The sequence below is a fragment of the Trachemys scripta genome, chromosome 6 (assembly GCF_013100865.1).
Source record: "Trachemys scripta elegans isolate TJP31775 chromosome 6, CAS_Tse_1.0, whole genome shotgun sequence".
NCBI lineage: Eukaryota > Metazoa > Chordata > Testudines > Emydidae > Trachemys > Trachemys scripta.
Window position 1 is genome coordinate 125598764 of NC_048303.1, and position 15029 is coordinate 125613792.

Sequence of the window (15029 nt, forward strand, 5' to 3'; positions counted from 1 at the left end):
TTTTTAGTTCCCAAGTTGTTCTGTAGTGTTCACAATGAACTTCAACGAAGAGATGAAAAGTTTCCGAGGCTAGAAACATTCAGCTCGGATTTCAGTTTGTGAATGAAACAAGGATTTCAGTTTGTGAATGAAAACTTCATTCTGAAAAGTTAAACAGGAGAGGATGAGACCACTGAGGTTCTTGTTATTCCCTTCAGGCCTGTGAGGAAATGAGACGGTTCTGGAAGCCTAGAGGGGAAGGGGAATGGTTGGAGACGCTGGTGATTGGAGAGAAGGGTGTGGCTGGTAGGTGGTATGAACTGTCATTGGTAGTTGGAGAGGAGAATGGGTGGAGTCATAAAGTAATAAATAGGACTTGATTGGCTAGACTGTGGAATCGTCCCTAGAAAGTGAGTAGGACATGTGATATCCTGGTTATATTTGAAGATGACTAGCTTATGTTTAGGTTTCAGTCTTCAGAATGTTGAATTCACTAGGAGGCTTTTTTACCTCCTTCTGTCTTGTAAAAGCTGCTGATAAATACCACAAATGTGTGATTAATAAATACTGCAAATGGGTGATTAATATTTACAGATCACTGACACTCGGTGTGTGAACCTGAGACCCAACATAGCTGACACTGAAGGAAGTGGTAGGAGACAAACTCAAAGGGACTGGAGAAATGAAAGTAGATAATTCCTCTGAAGTGAAATGTATTTAAGCAATGATATGCAAAGGATTTATGTAGAAAATTGATTTCTTTGGGTTCTTCAAGATCAAATGTGCCACTGAATGAAGCCTTGTCCATTGAAATGGAAGGAGCAGAATACTGATAAGTCTGATGACTACTATGCTGTTAGTGAGATATTTTCAATCATCATCTAATAAAGCCATGATGACTTAAATCCCTGTTCCAGGCCGTCTAGTTGCTCTTCCATATCATTTTCATTTGGAAACAGTCCATTCATCTTCAACATCCAAAAAATGGCAACAACCAGTCTGCAATGAGACCATGAAAACAACGGAAAGGGAGACATGAACTTGATAAACAAATTGCAATCTTCTGTTTTGCAAACAACCTTACCTTCAATGTAGCACACACTGAGTGATTTAAAGAAACAATCGAAGCACTCTGAATCTGTCTGGAGGGACATAGCCTATCTCACAAGCCCATTTCTAGGTGATAAAAATGAAGGAAGAGAGGAAAAATTTAAGGAAGAACTAAAAGTATCTACCCTGATTATGATGGTTGGTCAGATAAGAGACATCACCCAATAATAGCTGCATACATCTATACAGGAAAAATGTGTTACACTCAATAGCATTAAGTAAGATGTCAGACAAGAAAACCACAGGGCATTCATTGTGTCAAAGTTGCAGAAAATGCCATCCAATAATGCAGAAAAGAATCTGACTACAAGGTCTCTCCTATTTGCTCAGACAACAAAAATATAATGAAAAAGGAGGAACTTTTTCACATAGTAGTCATCCTATATTGGACATGAGGGTGTGCACCACACTAGTTAAACCTTGGTGAGAAAGGAGTATCACCTAACAGTTCTGAAGTACATCGTGGAAATTCAAAGTGGGGTTTTCAGAAGAGCAGGCCCTCTTTTTATTGAATTTCAGTGGGATTTGGGTGCAGAGCTTCTTTAAATGCCAGCTTCAAAAAAGTCTCCCTTTTTTCACATTTAAATTGAAATGATTAATATATAAAAATGTTATGTAAAATCTTTTCAAAGTTCTTCATGTGGTATCAGTGGGTCTTTTAAGGTGCTGAAGTTAAAAAGAGAAACAAAGAAATACAGCCCAAGTTGCATAATGAAAAAGCAAGCCATCTCCCAAGTCCTGAGCAAGTCATTGTGCTTACAATTTTACATCCACCATATTCCATGACTTCTCTCTGCTCTGCAAACTTAAAATAGGATTGATATGGGGCCATGCTTTTCCTGGGCCCCGCTTTGGCCTGTGTTCTCTTTTGCAAAGAAATTAAGATTGCCGGGCAAAGAAAATAAGCCAAACTCCTTTAAACTGTAGGCAGAACTTTGCCAAAATTAATGAGGAAATCTGGCTTAATTTTGTGTCTGGCCTCTAAATATTATTTTTTAAAAATTAGTGGATATATAAACAATAATTGTGATTAAATTCCAAAATATGTGGGTGGGTGTTCTGCCTTAGCAAAATATTTCATGCAAAACACTCCTTCTCTACTTTCCCATACCTACATTTCACACACGTAATAATTAACCAACTGCAGATGTAGCCTCTACTCATTTATTCTGTATTTCTATCTGATGTGTATCTTACTCTGTTATTGTGTAATCTGGATGATCTTTATACAATAGTTTGACTCATCACTTTTCCTTAGGATTTATTTATATTTATTTGCTTTGCAATTTTTAATAAAATTCACCACAATATGGCCCCATCTGGCAAAGCTCTTAAGCACGGGTTTAAGTGTGGACTTAAATACCATTGAAGTCAGTGGAACTTAAGCATGTGTTTACAGTTAACTTCCTTGACTTTAAATGGGACTGGGGGCTGCAGAGCACCATTTAAAGAGGGGCACTATAGATTTTCTCCCCCCCCGCCTGACCTTCCTCTTCCCCCTCTCAGGCATCCCCCCACACACACACCATCAGCCCTCCCCCTATACCCACCCCCTCCAAATCTGAGTGAGTGGCATTGCAACTTGGCACACGGGGTTGTAATGCCACTCAGGTTTGACCCGGCCAAAAAGTGATCAGTCCATGGCCCAGGTAGTCCCCAGCTCCATGGCCTCTGAATGGGAGTTTGGTGCCTAAATACATTTGTGAATCTAGGCCCTAAGGGGTGGGTGTCCCACAGCATTCACAACCACTTCCTGCAGTGAGTCGGGTAAAATACACCTGTAAGCGAGAGAAGCAAATTCAGTAGCTGCCTCCTTTTTTCTGCCATAGGTAAGGGTGAGTTGAGTTTTCCTGTTAAAGTGGGGTATCGTTCTCTGTTACGGCCTGATCCATTGAAATCAATGGAAAGAATCCCACTGACCTCCTCAGTAAGGAATCCCCCCACCTCCCAGCCTAATAGAAATTCACATGTTCACTGGTAGGGTAGAGATGGAATTTTGGCAAAAGTTACAAGGAAATACTTCAAAATATCTAGGAGCTCTAAAGAATTAAAATTGTTTCTTTTAAAAATGGATGGGTTCTCTTAACATTTCTTCAGGGCTCTCTCTAACTCCAAAATAGATCATTACTAGCTCTGAAATAGGCTCCTAGACTTTAAAGCCGGAAGTGAGCATCAGGATCATCTAGTTCAGTGGTTCCCAAACTGGGGTTTGTGAACGCCTTGGGGTTCATGAAATGTTACAGGGGGTTCTCAGTAAAAAATTCCCTAATGACGGTCAGAGCTGTCCCTAGGGACACCAGGCAGTACAGGGCCAGCAGCCCAGAGCCCCTGGACTTCCAAGAGCTAAGCAGATCAAAGCAAGTAAATCTATCACACTGAGGAGATTTAAACTTCAAGACTCCCTTATAAGAAATGGAAAGGGAGGTGGATATTTTTTGCTATTTTTAAAATTAAATAGGCAGCTTGTATTGTTTTTAAAATTATTATGAAGAACAAGTTTAAGCTTTGTTGTAACGTGCGTTGTTTGCCTGGACTGCTCAAGACCTGAATGCTTGTGTAGGAGGAACTCTTTCAATTGGCTTCTTAAATACTTTCATGCTGTTTCACATCTGATGCTCCTTGATGAAACATAGGAGCCTTGTCTTATAACAGGCTTATTCAAAGTGATACAAGCTACGAAAGTGAGATCTTGGATGAGTGTTGCCGTTTTCATAATGTAATAAAAATACTGAAATGATAAATAATAATTAATAAATAGTGCGGAATAAGCCTGTCATAAAAACAAATTTTATATTTCCAAGGTCACTGCTTTTATAATTTATACTCAGGTAAAGGAGAAAATCCCTGGAAATATTCATTATTAGGAGGGGGATCATGAAACTTGACATTTTAGTGAAAGGGGTGTGATGGGTTGGGTTACAGAGACCCCCTTGGGACTGTCACCTGATGTGCTGAGACTACCTCTGAGCCCATTTTCCCTGGCAGGTTGGGACTTCAGAACTCTGCCTTGTTGAGCCAGACACGCCAGTCTGCTCCAACACAGACCCAGGGTCTGAACCATGTCCCCCAAAAACTGCAGACTTAACTGAAAACGGCTTAGAAAGTGCTCCTGTCTCTAGCACCCAGGTACCCAGTTTCCAGTGGGATCCAAACCCCAAATAAATCCGTTTTACTCTGTATAAAGCTTATACATGGTAAACTCATAAATTGTCTGCCCTCTGTAACACTGATAGGGAGATGTGCACAGCTATTTGCTCCCCCAGGTATTACTTATTTACTCTGGGTTAATTTATAAGCAAAAGGTGATTTTATTAAATATAAAAAAGTAGGATTTAAGTGGTTCCAAGTAATAACAGACAGAAAAAACTAAATTTCCAAGCAAAATAAAACAAAAAACATGTAAATCTAAGCTTAATACATTAAGAAACTGATTACAGATGAAATCTCACCCTCAGAGATGTTCCAATAAGCTTCCTTCACAGACTAGACTCCTTTCTAGTCTGGGCCCAATCCTTTCCCCGGTACAGTCCTTGTTCCAGCTCAGGTGGTAACTAGGGGATTTCTCACGACTGCAACCTCCTTTGTTCTGTTCCACCCCCTTTTATAGCTTTGGCATAAGGTGGGAATCTTTTGTCTCTCTGGGTGCCCACCTCTCCTTCTGAATGGAAAAGCACCAGGTTTAAGATGGATTCCAGTAACAGGTAACATAGTCACATGCCGTGTGAGACCCCAAGCCTTCATTCTTCCTAGCCTGACTCACAGGAAAGCTTACAAGTAAACAGAGCCATCTACAGACAATTGTACTGGTTAATGGGAACTATCAAGAGTCCAAATCACCATTAATGGCCCACACTTTGCATAATTACAATAGGACCTCAGAGTTATATTTCATATTTCTAGTTTCAGATACAAGAATGATACATTTATACAAATAGGATGACCACACTCAGTAGATTATAAGCTTTGTAATGATACTTTACAAGAGACCTTATGGAATGCAACGTCACAAGGGGTTCACAGGTTGTTAAAGTTTGGGAACCACTGATGTGGTCTGACCTTCTGCACATCACAGCCTGCAGAACTTCACCCACCCACTTCTGTACTAGGCCCATAACTAAGGCTACATTTCAGTCATGGGTATTTTTAGTAAAAGTTATGGATAGGTCATGGGCAGTAAACAAAAATTCATGGCTCGTGACTTGTCCATGACTTTTAATATATATACCTGACTAAACCCTATGGGGTGGGAATGGCCTGGAGGTGCGGGGGGAGGGGTGGCCCGGGGGTGCCACGGGTGCTCGGGGGGGGTGGCGGGGGCTTGGGGGTTCCCTGGGTGCTGGGGGGGGTTGTGGCCAAGGGGGGGCCCCTTGGGGGGTGGGGGGGGGAGAGGATTGGTGGGGCTGGGGCAGGTTCCCTACCCGGCTTCTGGGAAGCGGCAACCTCCGCTCCTAGCGCCATGTGCTGCCTCCAATCCGCCCCAAGCCCTGGTTCTGCAGCTCCCACTGGCCAATGGGAGCTGCAGGGGTGGTGCCTGAGAGTGGAGCCAGCACGTGGAGCTAGAAGCTGAGGGAGGGGAGTTCCTGTTGCCCTTCCGGCGACATCCCTCCCCCGCTGCCAGGTAAGCACTGCCCTGCACCCCAATCCCCAGCCCTGAGCCCCCCAACACCCAAACTCCTGCTGCTGGGGGCCAGGGGGAACCAATACTGCTCCAGCAGCAGCTGGTGCGACAGACCCAGGGGTTTCCTGAACTGCTCAGGTGGCTCTGGGACCAGCTGCACAGGCTGCTGCAGAAGTCACGGAGGTCATGGAAAGTCATGGAAAGTCACGGAAACTCAGAGCCTTATCCATAACCTCTGGCTGAGTTACAGAAGTCCTCAAAGCTTGATTTAAAGATTTCAAGTTACAGAGAATCGACTATTTATTCCCCAGTTCAAACCAGCAAGTGGCCTGTGCCCCATGCTGCAGGGGAAGGTGAAACCCCCTCCCCAAGTCTTTGGTGATCTGACCTGGGGGAAATTCCTTTCTGACCCCAAATATGGCAATCATTAGACCCCAAGCATGTGGACAAGACCCACCAGCCAGACACTTGGGATAGAATTCTCTGTAGTAACTCAGAGCTCTCCCCATCTGTGTCCCATCACCGGCCATTGAAGATATTTGCCAATAGCAGTTGCAGATTGCCTAAAATATGGCCTCATCCCATCCCCTTCAAAAACTGATCAAGTTCAGTCTTGAAACCAGTTAGGTTTTTTGCCCCCACTGCTCCCCTTGGAAGGCTGTTCAACAACTTCACTCCTCTGTTGGTTAGAAACCTTTATCCAATTTCAAGCCTAAACTTGTTGATGGCCAATTTATATCTGTTTGTTCTTGGGCCAGCAGTGGTCCGTAACTACCTTCTCTCCCTCCCTGCTGTTTATCCTCCTGATGTCTTTATAGAGCGCAATCCTATCTCCCCTCAGCCTTTGTTTGGTTACGATGAACAAACCAAGTTCCTTAATACAGGTTCTCCATTCCTCCATTCCATCTTAGTATCTCCTCTCTGCACTAGTTCCAGTTTGAGTTCATCTTTGTTTAGGGTGACCAGATCACCCAGGTGAAATATCGGGACGCGGGGGGTGGGGAGGGCCACAAAAAAAAAAAAAAAAAAAAAAAGCCGCCGGAGCTCCACACCCCGCCCCCGCTTGCCTTCGCCTGTCTCAGAGACACTCTGCCACAGCTCAGCCGCCGTGGGCCCGTGCCCGCCCCGCTTGCCCCCCCCCAACACACACACACACACACAGAGCCCTGCACAGCTCCACTAGTCACTAGACCAGCCCCTTTCTCAGCTAACAGCTCTGGTGTCCCCAGACCAAAGCTCCCCAACCCCCGACCACCCCGTGAGGAAAGCCAGTCCTCCTTTCCAGCTCCCCGGGGCCACTGGACTGTCCGGGACTTGCCCCCAGTCCAGATTCGAGTCCAACACACCCAGCAAGCAGCGCCCCGGGCCAACTTCCAGCGATGGCTGGGCCCGCAGAGCCGAAGGGCGGCACAGCCCAGCGTGGAAGGTGTCTCGGGCTAGGCGGCCCGCGGGGGCAGGTTTGAGAAACCCCTTCCCAAGCTGGGGGCTGCTCCGGTTGCCGGCGTGCAGGGCCGGGCCGGAGGGGGCCGGGCAGCGCTGGGCGCAGAGAGCGACGCTAAGACGCGGCGTTTGCGGGCCTGGGCTGGGCTCGGCTGCCGGCGGAGGGGCCCCGGGACAGCTCGAGAGGCAGGCAAGGTCCCGGGAAGACGCGCGGCCGTGGAGGGGCTGAGCTCCTGCCTCGACTCGGGAACCCCTGGCGCGGCGGCTGCAAACGCGTCTTGCTCGCCCCAGGCCGGGCCCCTCCCGCCGCCGCCGCTCACTACCCAGCCCAGTGCGCCTCATCCCTGCGGCAGGACGGGCAGGAGACCGGCTCCCCCACCCGCTGAGGAAGAGGCTCTGCGCGCCAGCGGCCAAGCTCCGGCTTCCGGTCCCTCCTCAGTCACCCGCCCCCCACGCTGAGCCAGCTGCGGCCAGGGGAGCAGACCGGGCTGGCTGCAGCGTGCCCAGAGAGTGCTTGGGGAAGAGGCGGGGTCAGGGCAGGGATCTGGGGAGGGATCCAATGGGGGAAGGAGGGGACGGAGTCGGGGCGGGGGGGTGCAAGCGCCGGAGCGGAGGGCAAAATTGTTTGTTTGTCCAGTGTCCCGGCCGAACATCAGTCGGGACGCGGGACAAACAAACAGATATCGGGACAGTCCCGATAAAATCGGGACGTCTGGTCACCCTATCTTTGTTAAACGTGGGAGGCCAGAACTGCACACAGTATTCCAGATGAGATCTCACCCATGCCATGTACAATGGTACTAACACTTCCCTGTCTCTACTGGAAATACCTCACCTGATGCACCCTAGGACTGCGTTAGCCTTTTTCATGCTTTCCAGTTAGTTAAATCTCATTAGAAGCTTCTGGGCAGGTTGCATTTGTAGAAATAAGGTTGTCATTAAGCAACGTCATTTGTGGTTTTCATAGCTCCCCTATTTAGAGCGTTTCGTGTTCTAGGATAATTGTGGGTAAATATCTTTAGCAGGGGTGCTGCTTCCTGACATCCTGTGGCCTGTTGAGAATGGCCACACATGCCAGCCAGGCTGCCTCGCTGCTCAGCTACAGGTCTGATTTGGTGGGTTGGTGATAGTTAGGGCCCAACCAAATTCACAGCGATGAAAAACGTGTCACGGACCATGAAATCCGGCCTCATCCATGAAATCTGGCTAGTGTAGGGAAGGGGCAGCGCTGGGGGCTCTTACCATGCGTCAGTCTCCAGATGCTAGTCCCAGCTGGGCTGGGGAGGGACAGGACTTCCTCTTCCCCTGCAGGGGGCGCTCCATGTCAGACCCATCTTCGGTAACCTCCCCCGGCTGCAGGTAGTTCCGCAGCTGCTGGCTAGGAGCCCAGCTCTGAAGACAGCACTGCCACCAGCAGCAGTGCAGAATTAAGGGTGGCCCTAGTGATGATAATTGATCCAGAGTCAATCTGAGTAAAGGAAAAAAACGGTGTCAAGTTACAATTGCATGTTACATGAGAAGTTCCTGTGACTCAGAACACAGAGTTTATGTGACACAAATGACTTTTGGACTATATTATCTAAAGGCGCTGACACAGTTTGTATCCAGTCCTGGAGCAGCTGCTCTCCTGATTTGTACACATTGTTTGAGCTGGGTTAACTTTGAAAGCACCTCTGTTCAGGGAAGTGAGCTTTGCTGAATAGTGAGAAGCACGTTCTCAAAGTTCAGCATGTTCTTGAGTGCATTGGTGAACTGCATCCTGCCAAAAGTCATTCTCCCTCCCCTGCCACTTCCCGGTCCCATGTTCCCTTTGTGCACCTTGTGAACTCAAATCCCTCCTTCATTTATTTGTGACTTTCTGGGCATGCTGCAAAAGGCATCTGTTTGGAGGGTTTTGGGAAGAGGGCTGTGGGCAAGCTTCCTAGAGGAGGAAGATGTAGGTGGCTGGCTGAGTTCCTGTAGCAGCGATGATTTTTAATGCTGCTGAGGTTTAGTTTAGTTAATTAATGATGTTAGGGCATCTAAAGCCTCGGAGAGGTGTCTCTATTTAAAATGTAAAAGCATAAATATTTTATTTAATCTTCATTCTTCAGTCTTTCTTTTTATTAAAAATACATTTGGACCACATTTTTGGATGGCATCCATGTCTACAGAAACAATACCATTCAGATAATGCCTCATTCACCCAAAGCAGCAGAATGCCTGCAGTATTTCACAAAACCAATTATGTATCCACTTAATGATAGTTCTACCGAGCCTGCATTTCTCCAGCTTACTTATAAGACTGTCATGTGGGACTGTCAAAAGCCTTGCTCAAGTCCAGCTATATTACATCCACTGCACTCCCCCATCCACCAACTGGTTACCCTGTCAAAGAAGGGTGCTGGTTTGGCATGACTTGTTCTTGGTAAATTCTTGGCTGCTAGTGATTACCCCTTCATCCTCCCAGGTATTTGGAAATTGAATATTTTATATGTTGCTTTTTTTCTCCTTTTTGCCCCTTTGTAAAGATGATCACTACGTTAGCCCTTCTCCAGTCTTCTAGGACTTCTCCTGTCATCCATGAGTTTGCAAATATTATTGCCGGTGGCTCTGAGATTTCTACAGCTAATTCCTTCAGTATCCTTTGGTGAATTAGCATCAGGCCCCGCTGATTTGAATTCATTCAAATTAGTCACAAGATCTCTGACATGCATCCTTCCCCTTTGTCTATAAACTCACTAGTCATCCGGTCACATGTTATTCTTTGTGCGTAGACTGAAGCAAAGCAGGCATTGAGCAGCTCTGCCTTCTTATCTTTCGTTATCAGCTCATCTTCTCCATTGAGCAGCAGGCCCACACCATCCCTGATCTTTCTTTTTTGTCTGACGTATTTGTAGAACCCCTTCTTGTGGTCTCTAACATTTCTTGCCAGTTGTAGCTCATTCCTTGCCTTGGCTTTCCTGACTTTGTCCTTACATGCTCGTGCTGTTCCCATGTATAATTCCTTAGTGACATGCCCCTCCTTCCATTTCCTCTGTGTATTCCTTTTGGGTTTTAGATGGCTAAAAAGCTCCTCATGCAGCCCCATTGGTCTCCTGTGGCAGCTCTTATCTCTCTTCTGCTTCGGAATAGATTGATTTTTGAGCCTCTAGTATTACATCTTTTAGGAACTGCCAGCCCCCTTTGACTCCTTTTCTTTCTAATTGGTCTCTCTGTGGGACCTTGTCTACTATTTCTCCAAGTTGGTTGAAATCCATTTCCACTCGTGCTACAGTGAAGTGCTCAGATGCTAGAGGGAGAGGATCAGAGGGTAGAATTTGGACCTGCGGTTTTCCTGGTATTTCAGTTCTCAGTATTGCCTGTCCCAAACATTCAGAAATCAAGAGTGAGAACCTCAAAAAATCATGAAATTGGCTTAAAATTGTGCATTTTTTAAAAATCGTGGGTTTGAGATTTTAAGTCTTTCAGTGTCATGTTCACGAGTTTTCTCTGCAACACGGAGGGCTACATACTAATTTTGGTATCAGAGCCTCACTTAATCCATTACTCCAGGACCTGGGTGCTTTAAGACTAAACCAAATATTGTGAGATTCATGTAGATGTAAGCAGAGTCAGGATGAGCTCTACCCTGACATCTGGTGGTGAATTATGGAGAGTGTGGAAAAGAACTCCAGGGGCTGATCTTGTTTGCATAGGCACACCCACCCGCCTGGCATGAGACAACAGCAACTGATAGTGGTTACTTTGGATGGGATGGGATCCCCAGTTTCTCTGTTATTGGGGCAGGAGGAATAAAGTGTTTTTACCCTGATTATGTGAATCAAGGACAATGAAACTGTTTTATGACAGAGGGTCCCACCATCACCCAAGTAGCACTCGCTAGAAAAGGGACATGGGTTCCACAACCCAGTGAATTGAGAGAGGATGGGGACTGGTATTTGTGCCTGATAGGCTGGGCTCCTTTTGAGGGCATGAAACACCAATTGCACTATCTTCTCTCTCTGCTGTTGAATGTTAGAGCTAGCTTTGATTCTATTAGGAGTCTAATTACAGGCTGCTGAGCTGAATTCACTTTGGGTCAATGGTGCATCAGCACTGGGGCTTCCCTACTATGTGCTGAAATCATAAAAGAGCTAAAGTTATTAAGAGCTGTGATCACTGAGTGCTGTGTTAACTAGTGGGGGAGCCTGAAGCTATATTGCTAAGTGGCTGGTGGAGCAGTTTGCGGGGATGGCTGGAGGAGCAGTGAGCGGTGTGGATCCTTGTGGGGACAGTTGGAGCGGCCCAAGGAATGGCAAGCGGAGCTGTTTGTGGGGACAGCTGGAGCGGCTCACGGGTTGGTGAGCGGAGCCATTTGCGGGGACGGCTGGAGCGGCTCACAGGTCGGTGAGTGGAGCGGAGCAGCTCATAGAGCAGAACAGTTTGTGGGATGGCAGGAAGTGGACTGGGTCGTGGTGGAGGCTGCGGCGGAACCCCACGGAGAGACGGCCGGTCGGCTTCGGATCACGTAAGGTGCCCCTTAACATCCTGCGTGCCCCCCTATTACTCTGGGGCTGCACTGACCAGGGACAGAGACTTTGGGGGTTGTTGGACTTTTGGGACTTTGGGTGGTTGCTGGACCCAAGAGACTTTGGGGGTGTTGGACTTTGGGGACTCTGGGTGATTTTTGGGTTGCTGGATTCAAGAACCAAAGGGAAAGGACATGGCCCAATTTGCTGGGGTGGGTCTTTTGCTCATGGTTTGTGTTATGAATCCTGTTTGTGGTGTTTTTCGAATTTAATGCTGATGTCGTTTACCTCATGTTATTAAACAGTTTCTGCTACACTCAGACTCCGTGCTTGCGAGAGGGGAAGTATTGCCTCTTAGAGGCGCCCAGGGGGTGGTATGTAATTGTCCCAGGTCACTGGGTGGGGGCTCGAGCCGGTTTTGCATTGAGTTATTGAAACGGAACCCCTAGATACAGAACCCGGCCCTTGTTGCTGCCAACTTAGATGGGCAGAACGGTTACATAATTATAGTGAAAGCTGGCAGCTCTGAGTTCCTTCAATGGGGGGGAGGAGAAGTATGACACATGGGCAGGAGAATCTCCCCTGGCTCTTATTTGGTGAGAGTCTCTTAGTGCTGGTGGAAAAACAAACATCCAACAGAGGGACTACAACAAAAATGTAGAGGTCACCACTTCCTCTTGCATCCTATATTCACATCAAATGCTCCTTCTCTCCTGCCCTTCCTCTACTTCCCATTTCACTTTCCCAGCTGACCCACCCGCTCTCATCTTCCCTTCCACCCTTTTCTTTGGAAATCTCTTGTCTCCTTTCGTTCTTGCAATATTCTGGAGAGCATTACCGGGTCAGATAAGCATTTCTGTGGGATTAGTTGGGGTTGGTCCTGCTTTGAGTAGGGGGTTGGACTAGATGACCTCCTGAGGTCTCTTCCAACCCTGATATTCTATGATTAGGGAGACATGTCCTGCTGTAACTTTCCTATGAAATGGCAAAAGTTCGATAAGAACAGCCAATGCAGCCTCTCCCATATAAAGAAAGGAGAACTGGGTCAGCTACAATAAGAGTGAGGTCAGCTTTATCCCATCCCTCAAACCGAACCTCTCTTATGGCTCATCTCAGGACTCCAGACCTGGTTCCTAAATTTGTGCCTCTGACCAACCATCTAGAGCTGAGAGAATAATTGTTTTTTCACTTCACTGGCCAAACTGAAAAAAATATATAGTTTTGGTTTGAACAAAACATTTTGTTCGACTTGAAGTTTTGTTGTGGAGAGTTGTCATATTTTCAGGGGATTTTCGCCCTTAATTTTTTTAAACAAACCTAGTTAAATTTCAGAATGAAATATTGTTTCAAAATGGAAAGTTGACATTGATTTAAACTTTTGATTTTTTTCCCCCTTGTGCATGTGGCTGAAACTATTCACTGAGGGCTTGGCTACACTTGCAGATGTTAAACCAGCCCTCGGAGACTGCAGCAGAGAAAGCCCTGCCGTGTGTTCACACTGTCAGCTGCAAGCGTACTGGCATGGCCATATTTGCGGCGTTTGGAGCGGTGCATTATGGGCAGCTATCCCACAGAGCACCTCTTCCCATTCTGGCACTGTGGCTTGTGGGAAGGGGTAGGGAGGGCGCAGGGCATCCTGCATCCTGTCCCAATGCCCCGTGATGCATCCGCTTCGCATCCCAGCAATCCCTGTGCTTCCGTCCACATTTGGCGCCATCTTTCAACGGTTTTTGTACTGCGCGCTCTGTCTTCCCTTTCGGTCTGTGGGAATGGATCCCGAAGTGCTGAGGAATATGATGATAGGTCTCACCAGCACGTCACAAATTGCAATCGAGTTATTCCTTATGCTACAAAGTGACAGCAATGAGTTCGACGATGATGTCGACTCGCATAATGCATACGACACGAGATTGCTTGTGGCATTCACGGATATGCTCACCACCGTGGAACGCCTCTTCTGGGCTTGGGAAACAAGCACTGAGTGGTGGGATCACATTGTCATGCGAGTCTGGGATGATGAGCAGTGGCTGCAGAACTTTTGGATGAGGAAAGCCACATTCATGGGACTGTGAGAGGAGCTCGCCCCCACCCTGAAGCACAAGGACACGAGATTGAGAGCTGCCCTGCTGGTGGAGAAGCGGGTGGCTATTGCAATCTGGAAGCTGGCAACTCCAGACAGCTACTGATCGGTTGCGAACCAGTTTGGAGTGGGAAAGTCAACCGTTGGAATCGTGTTGATGCAAGTGTGCAGGGCCATTAATCGCATCCTGCTTAGAAGAACCGTGACTCTGGGCAACGTGCATGACATTGTGGATGGCTTTGCACAAATGGGTTTCCCTAACTGCGGAGGGGTGATAGATGGGACACATATTCCAATTCTGGCACCAGCCCACCTAGCCTCCAAGTACATAAATCGGCAGGGGTATTTCTCTATGGTTCTCCAGGTGCTTGTGGATCACCGTGGGCATTTCACAGACATTAACACAGGCTGGCCCGGAAAGGTGCACGACCCACGCATCTTTCGGAACACTGGCCTGTTCAGGAAGCTGCAAGCTGGGACTTTCTTCCCAGACCAGAAGATCACCATAGGGGAACGCAAAATGCCCATTGTAATCCTTGGAGACCCCGCTTACCCTTTCATGCCATGGCTCATGAAACCCTACACAGGGAGCCTTGACATCAGCAAGGAGCAGTTCAACAACAGGGTGAGTCAGTGCAGAATGACTGTTGAGTGTGGTTTTGGCCGTTTAAAGGGCCGCTGGCGCTCTCTGTATGGGAAGCTGGACCTGGCCGATGACAACATCCCCACAGTTATAGCTGTGTGCTGTACCCGCCATAACATTTGTGAAGGGAAGGGTGAAAGCTTCATTCAGGCGTGGACCTCGGAGATTCAACGCCTGGAGGCTGAATTTGAACAGCCAGAGACCAGGGCTATTAAAGGGGCCCAGGCTGTAAGGATTAGGGATGCCTTGAGGGAGCAATTTGATGCCAAAAGCCACCAGTAATGTTTGGTGCCCTGCACAGGAGTGAAGTGCAGTGGTTCCAATGCTAGTAGGCATCTGTGTTTGCTACATATGATGCATTGACTAGTAGTGCCTGTTGCTTTCCTGGGCTATGCTATCTTTTACTTAATGCAATAAAGAATGTTTCCAAAACCAAAAAAACCTCATTTATTTAAAAGAAACATAACTGCTGGAGAAATAGACGTGGCATGACACATCTGTGCTATGTGGGAGGAGGGAAGGGGGCAGGGTGGGGAACGGGACAATCACAGATTTGCGTATGTCCTGTTATCATATTCAGCCTTCCTGGCTGGCTAAAATGCATGGTGATGGGGGATGAATGCAGCGGGTAAGGTGGGTTGGTAGTGACAAGGAGGCGCAAGGGAAAGA